Below are 14,879 nucleotides of genomic sequence, written 5' to 3'. Positions count from 1 at the left end.
CTGGGAATCAAGTGACATTTCGATTCTGGTGTGTAAGTTGTTTTCTCTTTAGATTCATTTTTTTTGGCAAACATTCCTCTGTAAATTTATTTTCATATTTTAAGGAAACTTCTTTAAAATGTCCAGTCAAACCGATTCCTATTCTGTTCCCTTCACTACCCCCAACTTGACTCTCACTCACCAACTTCCCCATTTCTCAATAACTCAAATTCAAACTGATTCTGCTGTCGGTTAAAATATTTCCCTAGCTTTCTGAAATTTCCATTTCTCAAGGTTATCTCACTGGGCTGCATTCAAAGCTAAGTCCATGGAGATGAAATGAAACCAGCATGGGGCAGGAAGGCTGAGACCTTACCAATATGCCACTGTTCCAAATAGGCGCCATGAGTCGGGTCACTGGGAACCAGCGAGACAGGCTTAGAGAGAGGCAGAGGGCCAGAGTCCAGGTGAAGCAAAGCGGAGAAGAGCGTCTAGTTACGACTTAAAGGAGCAGCACAGTCACAAGCAGCAAAGCAGGCAAATTAAGTTCTCTTGAACCAAGACCTTACTCTCTCTTTGTAACAGGCCCATAAATAAGAGTCATTTCTCCTCGTGCCTTTCCCTTTAATATCGCATTGAAAACTTTGTCTACTTTGGTTTGGTTTTCCTTATACAGACGCTTTATGCCTCAGTTTTAAAACACGTCTCTTTATCAAGGCTACCATGAGCAGCCCCCATAGGCCTTTCCAGGGAAAGCCAGTCACATGGACCACAACACAATCATCTAGGTAACGAGCCAACTCCCCTCTTTAAAACTGTAAAACTGTAAAGGTAAAACAGGTAAGAATGACTTTATTCAAACCTATGCCTACTAGAGAAGAGAGAGACCAGAAGGAGGCTACTGTAACAGAAAAGGAGAGGGACAGAGTAAGACAGAGAGAGAGTGAGAGAGAGGGAGGGAGGGAGGGAAGGAAAGAGAGAGAAACTGAAAGGCCATCATAACAGGGAAAAGAAAAGAGAGGGTTCAATCCCACTGAAGCAGAGGGTGGAGAGTTTTTAAGGAATGGGATGAACTAATGGAAGAACACCAAAGTGAGAGGTCAACCAACGAGGCATATCCCTTACAAGATATTATTTCCTGAATTTACTATTGAAGCCAGGGGGATTCTATCTGTATTCTCTAAGGGGCAAGATAAGGGAGGCCAGGAACCTAGGGGCCTTTCTTAAGTTTAGTCTGCTAAAGAGAATTTAAGGTCCTCTTGGTCAGTATACTACACAATGGGTGGGGGAATTCTCAACCTATGCTATTTTCTGGGATCACAGGGTTCAGGTAAAAAAAATTCAACTCTGTCAAAACCTGGAGATATAGTTTATTTTTGCTCCACATATTAAGAAAGGTAACATTGTTGAGGGGAAAGAATATCTAACTTCTAGTCTTAACACCGCCACAAAATTACCACTGGTTTTGGACCACTTTGGTATCCATACTCTCATACATAAAATAAGAGAATGAGACTAGATCTTCTTTAACGAGTGTTTAAAAAAAGAACATTAGACAAGATACTTATGGGAGTTTATTTGAGCCATTTACGACCCATGAATCAGGCAGCATCCAAACTGCAGTGGAAAGGAGTTCCACAAGGAGATGGAAAGGGGAAGCTAACACAGAAGCAAGTGAAGAAATATTCTGACTGGCTGATGTTGTTTAAGAAAACTTAATTCACAGAGTGGGACGAGTCATATATTGATTAGTATAGTGCACTTGTCTGTTCTGATAAGCTGGTTTATCACCAGGTGCTGCTTGTCTGTAATTCTATAGGGTGTATTCCATTGTTCCATTTTCTCTGAAATGGGTCCCTCGTGGCAACACCCAATGCAAGTACTATCTTATTTTACTTAACAGGGTTTTGCCCTTCTTAGCAATAACATTCTCCAATGAGCAGAAAATGACATTTCTTTGATTAACAAGTTACCTGATGGAGAGCTTCTGATTAGTCATTTTCTTACATTGCTACTCTTGGCATTTTGAGTTGCTCAGCTCAGTTCTGAGCTTAGCTCTCTCCTTGCAGCACTGAAGGATTTTGAAGTCCAATGGGCATAGACGTAAGATGCCCATTCTCTTTCCTGATTTTCTGAGCCTGGATCTTTTCTGCATCATTAGAAACAGTGGCATTAATTTGAAGAAGTAACTGAGGTGGTCACTTAAAGTCATTAGCAGTTATGGCTCTTCAGGATATCACTTTTGCAAGGAAAACAAAAGAAGCACGAAGGTAGACCAGATAACTTGGGAAGTCAAAGAAACAAAGAATTTCATTCTAAGTATTTAGCTGTGGGGGCAGAAGTATGGCTCCTTCTGGGTTTTGTTCCCTATCAAACCACAACTTGTCCAACATTTTCTGGCAATGGTCATAAACCCAAGCTGTGGAGGACAATGGAGAAGCACCTGACCACTGTCAGAATAACTCTGTGGCACCTAGTCCCAGGAAGGAGGTTTGGGAGAGAAGTCTCTTTTTAAGTCTGCTACTTCCAATAAGCCTTGTCAGGAGTTTTGGTGCAAGGAGACGAGTGCAGAAACAGTACTGTCAGATCTTGAGACCTATATGCAATCTAACATATAAGTAAACTTTAAAGATTAATCACCGTTTCTCAATCACTTGCAGGGGAGGGAGGGGCGATACGTTGCAAATAATTTTTTTACTAATAATACTTCAAGTATCAAAGTTTGAAAGTGATTGTTTTGAAATTATAGTGTGGCTTCAAAGTCATCTCTCAGTATTGAATTATTTTTTTAAGTTTTCTTAAGGAATCCTTCCGAAAGATGGAATTATTTTTGTTTAGAAAAATGCCTTTGGTGGTGCGAGAGTAGCTCAGTGGTAGAATTCTCACCCGCCATGTGGGAGACCCAGGTTCAATTCCCGGCCAATGCACTTTCCAAAACAAACAAACAACGAAAAATTCAACAAACGGTGTTGCAATAACGGGATACTCACATGGAAAAAGAATGAAATGTAACCCTGCCATACAGCATACAAACAACAACAACAACAACAATAACTGAAAAATACCTTTAAGGGATACTTAGGTATGAAAAGACAGGTCTGAGATGAGCTCCTGAAAGACAGGTCAAATGGATTAATCATTGAGATGCTCTGCATAAGAAAGAGGAAGGATCATTTTGTTTGTTGTTCTTGTTGGAAAAGCACAGGGAAACCAGCAGGCGGAGGAGGGCTGTGATAAGGAAGTATGGCTCAAAGTGGGGACTCCAGAGTTATCCACCTAGGTTCAAATCTATAAAACCTATCATAATGCACCCTAGGAAAGGAAATTTTGCTGTAAAAGAGAGTGGTGGGCTCCCTTCTATCCAGCTACCATTTTCAATCAGGGTTGGGCTAATGTTTTGTTATCCTTGGGTGGAGCAGAAGGGAAGACAGAAGTGTGGAGGGAAGAAGGAAACCACTTCAGAAGACGGAAGAATTTCTCCATCCCTGTGTTCTCCCAGCCCCCCCCCCACTCACTCCCGCCCGGTGCCATCTAACCAGGAGAATGCTGAAATTGCTGCCACCGTCCTGGAAGTACAGTCAACCACAGAGATGGTGAATGACCCTATCTGATTGAGCCAGAGGGTCAGTCACCACTAGGTGGGTGTCAAACTGCAGGACCGATTCAGATAGCACAGCTGGAATTTATATTCCTGGCCAGCAAGTTGTGTAATCTCATTGCAGTCATTTCATTAACCTCACAATAATGCAATCTATATATTGGGGGACTGAAAAATTTAGACCCCGTGTATTGTTTTATGGAAGTGTTTTACGGTGTACATATTTCGATAGTGCCTAGCACATAGTAAAGCACCTACTAAGAGCTAGGAATTACTAGGCATGTCTAATATTCAGGTTTAAGTTGTCTGCAGTAACCATACTTCCACAGGATTTCTGTACTATTATTAGTCCTATTATTATTATTACTTTGGTGAGAATTTTTAAAAGATGCCAAGGTCCATATTTGAATCAACGTACCGAGATAGAGAAATAGCCATTAGATGCAGAGTTAAGAACAAGAATTTACTGGAGGAAGGTAGCTGGATACAAAGCTCAGCAGAAGAAGGTAAGCTCCCTTAGAATTCTTAGTAATCAGGGGAAGGCATGGGTCTCCTCGAAGCCACAGAACAGAGATTCAGATCAACCCTAACTTTACTTTTAAATGTTCCCCAGAGGAAAAGTAAGTCACACATAATGTCATCTCATTCAGTGCTTTTCTGGAAGGGAAAAGGGGGTGGGCGCCCCTATGGCATCTGTGCATTTCCCAGGCTCTCGGCATGTGGGCAGCGTTCCAGCCCAAATTCCAACCCTGAATCTGCCACATGCTACCCTGTGGCCTTTTGGGCAAGTTAAACAATTGGCTCAAGTTCCTCATCTGCAAAATGGTGACGATAATGCAGGGTTTCCAGAAAGCCCAGAAACATGGATAAATATACAGAATGTCATCAAGGACATCAGCAATCTATAGAAGGTGTACTTTATGGACACTCCATAGTACTGACTTCTATCAGAAAAATAGGTAAAAGACGTTAAACGGGGAAAAAAAAAGCTTAGTGGAATTATATATTTGAATGTGGTTAAAAGGGGAAATTTAAGGTTGTACATATGTTACTAGAATAAATTTTTAATAAATTGTAGGACTATGTGACACAAATTGAAACCTAAAGTAAACCATGACTATGGTCACTAATCTAATTAAAGCATTAAAAAAATGTGCTTTCATCAATTATAACAAATGGACTACACAAATGCAAGGGTTAATAATATGGGAATTCTGTATTTTATGCATGATTGTTCTACAAACCCACAACTTCTCTAGTTAAAAAAATAAAAAGAACTTAGTGGGTGGGATGTTCAAACTAACTCACCCATCTGGTTATCTCCGTCTTTCACTGTGTTTGAGCTTTTTTACAACTCTGTAAATTGTAAGAAAACTGATACTAATGTAAATGATTCTTGCCCACAGAAAGGCACGTAAACAAGTAATGGAGTCACAAGTAGAATGACACTAATTATTGCTTGGAGGGTAGCCCCATTTTGCATATATTTTCAATTTATTTGAGAATTTCTTATTTTCCAAGTCTCAACTCTAAATTCTTTTTTCAAACAGTTATAACATCTTACTGGCTCCCTAATCAACTAAGTTAAATAAAACCTTCAACATGTGCTCATTTATATCTGTATGAAAGTCATGATCATACCCTCTTCAAAAAATGATCTCTTAATACTTCATAGGGTCATTGATACACATAAATTCCTTAGAGCAGTCCTTGGCACAGAGAGCGCACTTATGCTGATGATGACTATTAACTGCATTTCATCACACAGTGCACTACTATTAAGGTTTCTCTTGCTTAGACTCCCTCTCCTACAACGCAAGATCCACTAGGATAGGAACTCTAACTCCAGTCCCAACAATAACAGAGCCACGAACTAAGAACTTCAGCTAAAGCAACACAGAAGGAGGCCAATAAATTGGTTAAATAAACATATGAATTAGACCAGGGGCTGGCAAACTTTTCTGGAAAGAACCAGATAGTAAATATTGTACACTTTGGGGGCCTTACAGTTTCTATGGCAAACATTCAACTCTGTTGTTGTTATGAAAGCAGCTATAGGCAACTCCTACCCGAATGAGTGTGGTTGTGTTCCAGGAAAACTTTATTTATGGGCACTGAAATGTGAATCTCATAATTTCCGTGTGAAATGAAATATTCTTCTTCTTTTGATTTTTTCCAACCATTTTAAAAGATAAAACAAAACAAAACAAAACATTCTTAGCTCATGGGCTGTACAAAAACAGGCAGTGGTCCGAATTTGGCCCAAAGGCCATAGTTTGCTGACAACTGGATTAGATAAAGGGTACATCAAGGCAAAAATTACATCTTATTCATATCATCTTTAGCCCATCTCACATGATAGGTGCTCAGAAAATGTCAAATTAAGCGAAAATGGATCAAGGCAAAAGGGAGACATTTTAAAGGAGTGACTTGCTAAATTGTTTCAGAAAGATTCAATTTGTAGTGCTGACAGCATGATGTCTGGCTTGGCCAAAAGTGCCATGTGGGTGGAGTGGCAGTGACTGGTTCCAACCACATCAACCAAGCCCTTTGTCATAACCCCTCCTAACTGAACTCCTAAGTGACACAGATGGTTTTGTGCACCACCTGCAAACTGCCTCAAATCCCTTTTGGAACAGGGAATTATAAATAAGCTTGGATAATTTCTGTTGATCAAAACAAAAAACACAGAATCACATTACAAGACATCTTCTCGAGGAGGAAAAAAGTAAGGACTATATTATGTTGGTAATTGGTCAATCTCATATCCCTTTTGCAGGATTAGGAAAATTGCCGATCAATGTCCAACAGCTCAGATAGGCCCAGAATTTCATCCGCCCACACAGCTGAAATGGGCCCATCTGGAATGGACAGATGCTGCCTGCTTTGTCTCCTGGTTTCCACGCCTCCCTCCCCCTCACACATACTGTCTCCCAAACTGAACAAAAGCATCTGCCTCCAGCCCAGGGAACTCTCCCCTTTCCAAGGGACACCTGTCCATGAACCCCAAGTTACTAAAGCTATGTACCAAAGGTTACACACAATTACATTTTTTGCTTAGGGGCTCATAATTTCATTTCTTTTTTGGAGCCTATGGTTTGATTTCACTTAAGGCCCAGGCAAATATTAATTTGCATGGCCATAGCTTCAAACAGGAATTCCATTAAAAAAAAAAAAAGCATTTCTCAATGCAGGACTATGACCAAATGAATTAGGAGACCAGATGTAAGATGGAAACCTGAGAAGAAATCGGAATAGAGCTCGAGTTTTAAAGAAAAATGTAAAATGTTAGACTCCCCAAGCACACATGTATTTTTCTTTAAATTTTGCTAACACAGAAGTACTATAATATACAATTCCTTAGTACACAGGTATGAGGTAAAGCTTCTATGGGCCATGAACTATGACTATCTTAAATGTAATGCTTGTCATTAATTTGCCATCGAAAATTACTATACAAATTCACATCATACAAGCCACAAAAAATGTTATTGCTTTCCCTCACTCTGGACCACACTTGCTATCACGTTTTTGTTCCCATCTTGAGGAGTATGAAAGTGGTACCTAGTTTTTTGTATCCCATTATCTTAATTACCAGTGATATTAACTGGTTTATCATATCTTTATTGGCTATATTTTTTCTCTGTAAATTCCTTATTCATATACCCATTTTGCTATTGTCTTTTTTCTTATTGATTTACAGGCACTCTTTATATGATAATATTGACATTAATCCTTTGTGATACATATAGAATATAGCCTGATATATATGAGTGCAGGCACATATATTTATAATCTACTTTTTGACTTTTAAAATATAACTATCTGTGGTAGTTAGATTCAGTTGTCAACTTGGCCAGGTGAAGGTGCCTAGTTCCGTTGCTGGGGACATGAGCTAATGGTACGTGCATCTCATCTGTTGCTCATTTCATCTGCAGTGGGCTAGGAGGCATGCCTGCTGCAATGAATGACTTAGACTTAATTGGCTGGTGCTTAAATGAGAGAGCTCAAAGTAGCACAGCCAAGCAGCTCGGCATTCCTAATCTCAGCACTTGCAGCTCAGCCCAGGCCTTTGGAGATGTAGAAAGAAGTCACCCCGGGGAAAGTTGTTGGAACCCAGGGGCCTGGAGAGAAGACCAGCAGAGACCATCCTGTGTCTTCCACGTAAGAAAGAACCTCAGTGGAAAGTTAGCTGCCTTTCCTCTGAAGAACTAATGAAATAAATCCCCTTTTATTAAAAGCCAATCCGTCTCTGGTGTGTTGCATTCCAGCAGCTAGTAAACTAGAACACTCTTTACGTTATATAAGTTTTAAAACTGTGATGTAGCGATATTTATTCATTCCTTCCTTAATGTTTTTTTGTATTATAAGGAGCCCTTCCCTTTCCTATCCCCAAATCATAAACACATTTTTCTATACCTTCTAACAGCTTGTAAAATTGATTACTTTACATATAAATATTTGTCATAATAGGAATTTATAGTTCTGAATTTATGATAGATAAGGAAATAGGCTTTTATTTTCAGCAATATGTATTTTTTAATACATAACCATCCTAGAATTATTCCAAATCTCTGGTTTTAGAGGTGAGGAAAGAGGCCCACGGCATCAGAGGGGCAGCCCCAGAGCCCCGGCCTCATGCGGAAGGCCGAAGTCCAGGTGACTTAACTTCCTCTCATCTAAGGTGAGATACCACACATCGATTTGTCCTTTTACAGCTTTAAAAAGTATTAAAGTAATGTATCTTACTGGAAAAGAAGAAAACAAACGGCATGAAGAAACAAGAAAGCGTGTCCAGGTAACACCCCTTGGCTGCAGCCCCTGGTGCCGCTGGTTCCTCAGGAGGGGGTGAAGCGCTCCCGGGCCTTCCTCGGGCCTGTGCGCCAGGCCAGCACACCCACGGCGGGGGGGAGAGAAACCGGGGAGACGGCCCTCCCGCGTCAGCACCTACCCAGGCCTTGGCACGTGGTCAACGCTCAATAAACAGTCAAAGACCGGGACCTCGGGGCTGCTCCGGGGCCTCCGGCCTCCTCTGGGGCCGCGGGCTCAGGTGACCACCCGGGGCTGCGTGTCCAACCGGCGCTCGCGGGGCGGTGGCAGGAGGGGGGGGCAGTTGGGCACGTGCCGGCCTCTGCGCGCGCGGCTCAGACGCGCATGCGGTTCCGCGTGCGACCACGCCCCCTTCGCCCAGGTCGCGCTCAACACCACCCCCCCACCGCGTCCCCCACCCGCACCCCCCGCCCAACCGGGTGGGCATCTTTGCGCGCAGGGAGGGCTTCCCGAGCCTGCAGGAGGGTGAGGCGTGGGGCTCGCCTTTAAGGAACCTACCCAGGGCGTGGCATCTCTCGCTGTCACTGGGCCGGGAGGGCTGTTCTGCTTTGGGAGTGAGGGCCCGCCCGAGGGGGAGAACGCGCAGACTGCCCGGGGCCAGCTGCTACCACTGGGGAGGCCTCGACCACCGTTCCAAGGAATGCACGCGGCCACCCAGCCCGAGAAGCGGCGCTGCTGCCAGCGCCTCGGCCATATGGTGGCCTCGTGTCCACTGAAAGCCCAGCAGGCCCACAGCTTGCAGGGAAAGCCCTCCTGCTTTCGGGAGGAAGAAGAGGTGCCACAGCCCTGCCTTGCTCCCGGACACCCAGAATTGAACCACAGTGGATGGAGGCAAACCTATGGTGATCAGGAAGTTCCAAAGAGCAGGACGGGTCAGCAGAGTGGAGAAAGTGAGATACGGTGGGTAGGGGGCAGCTGGCACTGCCGTGTACCTCAGGCTGGGGTCCACGGTATCACGCCCTCTTGCATCTTGGTAGGGGAAGAGGGTGAGGCAAAGGAACGCCCACCCTGCCCTATCCAAATAGAAGCGAGGGCTTTCATGAGAAATCCCCCAGCACTTGCATAAAATACCCCTAGAATCTCCAGGGTTTTTTTTTTTGACAGCGGCCTGGATAGGGAAGTTGTTTTCTTTTGAAAGAAATATTTATAAAAATACTTCTCATGCCAGAGTGAAAAGTTTAAATATGAGAGCAGACTGATGGAGCCAACCCAGAAGCCACTACATTCTGGGGGAGGGGATCTCTCAGGGGGAGGGCAGGGCTTTTCCATGTTTTGTCTCCTCACAACCCACTCTCAGGACAGGATGCTGGGGACTGTCCCAAGCATTGGGTTGTGATGACAGGCAAAAGGGGTGGTTGGTGGGACAGCTACAGACCTCCTGCTCCTAAGCTCACACCTACGCCATTCTGCTGGCCCAGTACGATTGCTCCCTTAGATAACTGCAACTTGGGTCCCACTTTCTCCAGGATGTAACTGCACCAGTCGTGTGCGAATGATGTATTTTGTGCATTTTGACTTTTTTTTCTTAATATCAATATTCTGGCTTTGTATTTTTTGAATATTTTAAACAAAGGCCCTCATTCCTGCACCATGTTCGTAGGTACCTGAGCAATCTCAGGGAGAGGTCGGCGGCAGCTCCAGGTCTGCCCTGCAAGAAGACTTTGTTGTTGTTGTTGCTTTATTACCACAAAGAACAACTATTAGAACTACCTGATTTTGCCCATTAGAGTTGGCTTTTCTGCCATGGCGTCCTCTTGAAATCCCTCCACCTTGAAAGTGTTTCATGGGACACTAAGTGTTAATTGGGTCATCCCTTGACTTGATCTCCTTCTCCTGGAAGATTGGAAATTAGTCTAAATGGGAAGGTGGAGCAGAGAGATGGCAGGAGCTGGGTTAGGTTCAAGTTCAGGAGAGGCAGCCAAGGTTAGGTGAAAGTTATCTGTATGTGTAATGTGGGGTTCCTGTTCCAGCCTTTTCATACCAGGGGACTTGCCCGGCTCCCCAGATCCACCCTTCACTGGATTAGGCGAGGCCTGCCATGCACAGTGTGTGTGTGTGTGTGTGTGTGCGTGTGTGTGTTCAAGGATGGATGTATGAAGCAAAGACTAAAACCCTTAATCTTTCAAAATTCCAGACTCTTCCTGTTTAGCTTCCAGAGATATGGTAAGTGAAGCTGCCTGGAGCCAATGTCCTACCCTGTTGCGGGAGCCAGTATAGCATGGTGGTATAGCATGGTGGTAGAGGAGAAAGGGGGCTCATCTACACTCTGTGGGATCCCTACAAACCTGCCTCATTGTGCTCAGGTGAGGGACGTGCAATAGAATACATTGGGTGATGTGTTTCTGTTCCTGGACTCTTGTCTCCCCCAAATGCTGCCCCCTTCCAGTTATTGTATTCATCTGGGCTTTGTACAACTTCATGAGTCATTGCTTTGATGAGTGCCAAGTGGCCTAGTTTGTATAAATATAATGTGTTGGTCTTTTTCCGTGTTCTTTTGGGTTTTTATTGGTTACAAGCTTTTTTGTGTTGAAAGAAAAATAGCCAAAGCATCTTTGACAGAAGATTCTGCACTAGGCAAAAGGATCTGAAACATATGCCTAAGGAGAATCTCTTTTTTTATTTTATGTTTTTAAATACCAAAAAAACCCCAAACAAACACAAACATTCCTATTTTGATCATTCCATTCTACATATATAATCAGTAATTCACAATATCATCACATAGTTGTATATTCATCATCATGATCATTTCTTGGAACATTTGCATCAATTCAGAAAAAAAAAAGACAACAGAAAAAAATTTATATACCATACCCCTTACCCCTCCCTTTCATTGATCACTAGCATTTCAAACTAAATTTATTTTAACATTTGTTCCCCCTATTATTTATTTTTATTCCATATGTTCTACTAGTCTGTTGACAGGGTAGATAAAAGGAGCATCAGACACAAGGTTTTCACAATCACACAGTCACATTGTGAAAGCTATATCATTATACAATCATCATCAAGAAACATGGCTACTGGAACACAGCTCCACATTTTCAGGCAGTTCTCTCCAGCCTCTCCATTACATCTTGAATAACAAGGTGATATCTACTTAATGCATAAGAATAACCTCCAGGATAACCTCTTGCCTCTGTTTGGAATCTCTCAGCCATTGACGCTTTGTCTCATATCACTCTTCCCCCTTCTGGTCGAGAAGGTTTTCTCAATCCCTTGATGCTGGGTCTCAGCTCATTCTGGGATTTCAGTCCCCCCGTTGCCAGGAAGATCCACACCCCTGGGAGTCATGTTCCACGTAGACAGGGGGAGGGTGGTGAGTTTGCTTGTTGTGTTGGCTGGAGAGAGAGGCCACATCTCAGCAACAAAAGAGGTTCTCTTGGGGGTGACTGTTAGGCCTAATTTTAAGTAGGCTTGACCTATCCTTTGTGGGGTTAAGTTTCATATGAACAAGCCTCAAGACTGGGGGCTCAGCCTATAGCTTTGGTTGTCCACACTGAGACGCGCCTCTTTGATGTGGAGATTTTTTTCATCTGTCAGATCTCTTCCATCTCACTTTTCCCATTGGTCAATATTTGCCATGGGAAGTTAACTTTCCTGTTTCCAGGCTGCATCTACTGGCTTATTTCGGCCGCTGCTGGGGAAGCCAGATCCTATGCCTGAGGCATGCCAGTTCCTTGGAGTCCTCATTGGAGTCCAGTAGTGGCAGGAGGATCAGAGCCTACATGGGTCAGATTGATTTGGCTGGGATGGGGAAAGGGAAAGGAGAGTTTCTGTGGCTTCTGGATTGATGGGAAGGTATGAGGGAAGCCATGTTTCCAGAGCCTAGCACTAACCTCAGGGGAGAACAAGAGTAAGATAGCCAAAGACGCTAAAGTAGAAGGGGCAGGGGTGTGGTTGAGGACCTGGGAGACAGATGAGATCTTGAAAATCTGGGGTGGCCCCTAGAATGTGCCCTAAACAATTTTCATAGATATGAATGTATATTCTTGTATAATTTTATATCACTTTGTAAATCTGTGGTTATCACTTTTCTTATCCGAGGATTGTATGTTTTTGCTTTTTCTTCATTTCCATTAATCCATTAATTCCATTTGCCAGGCATTTATGTGTTTTTTCCCAGTATTTTCAGAGAAATGGCTTTCAGTTTTATATATTCTTCATTATTATTTGTATTCAAATTTTAACTTTTATCACTAATAATTCCCCTTTGTTATGTTATATTTTTAACTTCTTACATTTAATACTTAGTCGGTTTTAAAATTTATAATATAAAAGCATTTAATGATACAATTTTGGCTTTGAGTATAGCTTTATCTTTAGCTCATGGGTTAAAGTGGAGATCTTGAGCCATCCTTTTGCATTCCCTGTCCCCTATTTCTCTATTTTGGACTAGATCCTCTGTCTTAAAAAGTTACCCCATTGCCTCTCTCCAGCTCCCAGTTCCCAACCCTCCATACACATTTAAGTTGGGGGTTATCTCCACAACTTCTCAGTGATTTGTTCAAAACCCCTGGAGAATTTAGGAACATTCCCATCTCTCATTCTCAGTCTTCTGAGTTAAGACCATTCCTTGGCATGATCCATGCCGAAAGATAAACACTGCTTTATTTGGATTGACCAGACCTACTTAATCATTATCAATCCAAGAACAGAGAGAAACACTGGGGGAGGGGTTCCATGTAGATAGGGGAGGTGAGAGATCAAGAGGGGAAGATGAATTTATATCCAAATCACTCAGAAACTTCAACGTAGGTGCAAGAAACATTATGTCAAAGTGGCCACAAGTTTATCTGGAGACGGAAGACTGCAGCTCCATGTTTACTGCTAGAAACCAAAGTTTTGAGTGGAATCTTGAATTTATGGGGAGGACAGGAGAATGAGAAAGCATGAACCTGCCTGTTTTTTTTCTTAATCTCTTCCCGTCATCCCTGAATTGCCCGAGACCCAGCTGCCTTGGGCTTTGGTGACTACCCCTGGGATGTGTTTATTTGATAGTTGATTATATACTGGGTACTTCCTTTCCCTTCTGCAATACATACTGACATTTTCCCCTTCCTCTCTTTTCCCTGGGGGTAATATAATAAATAAAGACTTAATAGTATCCCCCCCAAAATTAGACCCTTGGTACACTGTAACAGTGGGAAAAAAGAAAACAGGGAAGATTAGAAGTAAAGAGCTAACCTAGAAATAAAGAAGAAAAGTTTAGAGAATCTTTGAAACATTTCTGTAAATCTAAAATTATTTCAAAATAAGTTTAAAAGTGCTTAGAGAAGCTGGTGGTCATTTCAACAAAGACCCATCTTTTTTCCCCAGACCTCTGAAATCCTCAGAGTTCTACCTCTGTGACACTTTGCTGAATCTTCCTGTTTTCCCCTTAGGCTTATTTCTTTCATTCAAACCCTAGGATTCAACTTTAAATTTTTATGATCTTCTGAAAAGATGTTGTGACCTTGTGATTTAGTCAGTCCCTTATGCATTGAACATGTGTATTTATTTGCTCACATTACTCACCTTGGTAAGATTTACTTGTGAGATCTTTTACCACTTGTACAAATGTTTATAAATTTAGACTTAATCTAAAAAAAAATTTGAGCAAAGAGAGTTAAGTGTGAGAACTTGTAAGCAAGGAGAATTCTTGCTTCCAACCGAGGAGGTTTCATTTTCTGCATATGGGAGTCTGATCAGTTTTTTGCAGTGGTAGCAAAATAGAGATCTGGCACTGAACCTAAGCAGGCAGTCCTCTGCTGCACGAGGGAGAAGGAAGAGTTTGGGGTACACTGAGAATGGGGGGGAGGAAAAAAGGATTTTGCTTCTATTCTTTATATGGTCCTCTCCTAACTTCCTCTTTCTTCTTTCCCTCTCAAGTGAGCATTGGAAAGGAATTTTTATTAGCTCCCTTTTACTGAATGCAGTTTCATGGTCCTATTCTAATTTTGATTTCTTCAAATTATTATAAACTGTGTTGTGATTGTTGGTTGCTCTAACTGTGCAGTTTACTTCTAAAAAATGGATACTGCAATCACAAGTTGCTTTTCACTCCCATAAGAACTCTTGTCTGATTCAACACCTGCCACCCCCATGACCTAAAGTTAGTGGCTTTTAAACTTAAAACACACACACACACACACACGAAACTTTTCAGGCCCCCAAGACATTTAAAATTGCAACCCAGTACTACACAAACTTTATATACAGGTAAGTGAAAATAAAAGTTCCATTAAACAGTATTTCACTATTTACCTTTACAACAGGTGTTCTTTCTTGCTGTCTTCTATTTTATATCCTCTAAAATGGACTTTGGCCTGCAGTTTGAAAAACATAGTCCTCAAGACTTATCGTCTGTGGAGCTCCCCAGTGACCATTCACACACATTTGCACTGGAAGCGAATGTAGGAAGTAAAATAATATTTTAGACATCTAATTTTTGTGGAAAGAGGGAAAGAACAAAATGTGACTGGAAAAATCA

General features: G+C 42.2%; 1 protein-coding gene across 2 annotated transcripts in view; it reads right to left on the bottom strand.

Moving 5' to 3' along the window:
* The window catches only part of PLEKHA2 (pleckstrin homology domain containing A2), a 112,148-nt gene extending 103,496 nt beyond the window's left edge, over positions 1-8,652 (bottom strand). Inside the window, exon 1 of one of the 2 annotated variants that reach the window (XM_077152528.1) lies at positions 8,529-8,652. The gene's annotated coding sequence lies outside the window, so the exon portion shown is untranslated. The other variant, XM_077152529.1, reaches the window with a different exon arrangement.
* Positions 8,653-14,879: the final 6,227 nt, after the last annotated feature.

The sequence above is a fragment of the Tamandua tetradactyla genome, chromosome 3 (assembly GCF_023851605.1).
Source record: "Tamandua tetradactyla isolate mTamTet1 chromosome 3, mTamTet1.pri, whole genome shotgun sequence".
NCBI classification, from domain to species: domain Eukaryota; kingdom Metazoa; phylum Chordata; class Mammalia; order Pilosa; family Myrmecophagidae; genus Tamandua; species Tamandua tetradactyla.
Note: the sequence above shows the minus strand (reverse complement) of the source record. Positions and strands in the feature narration are given on the sequence as shown.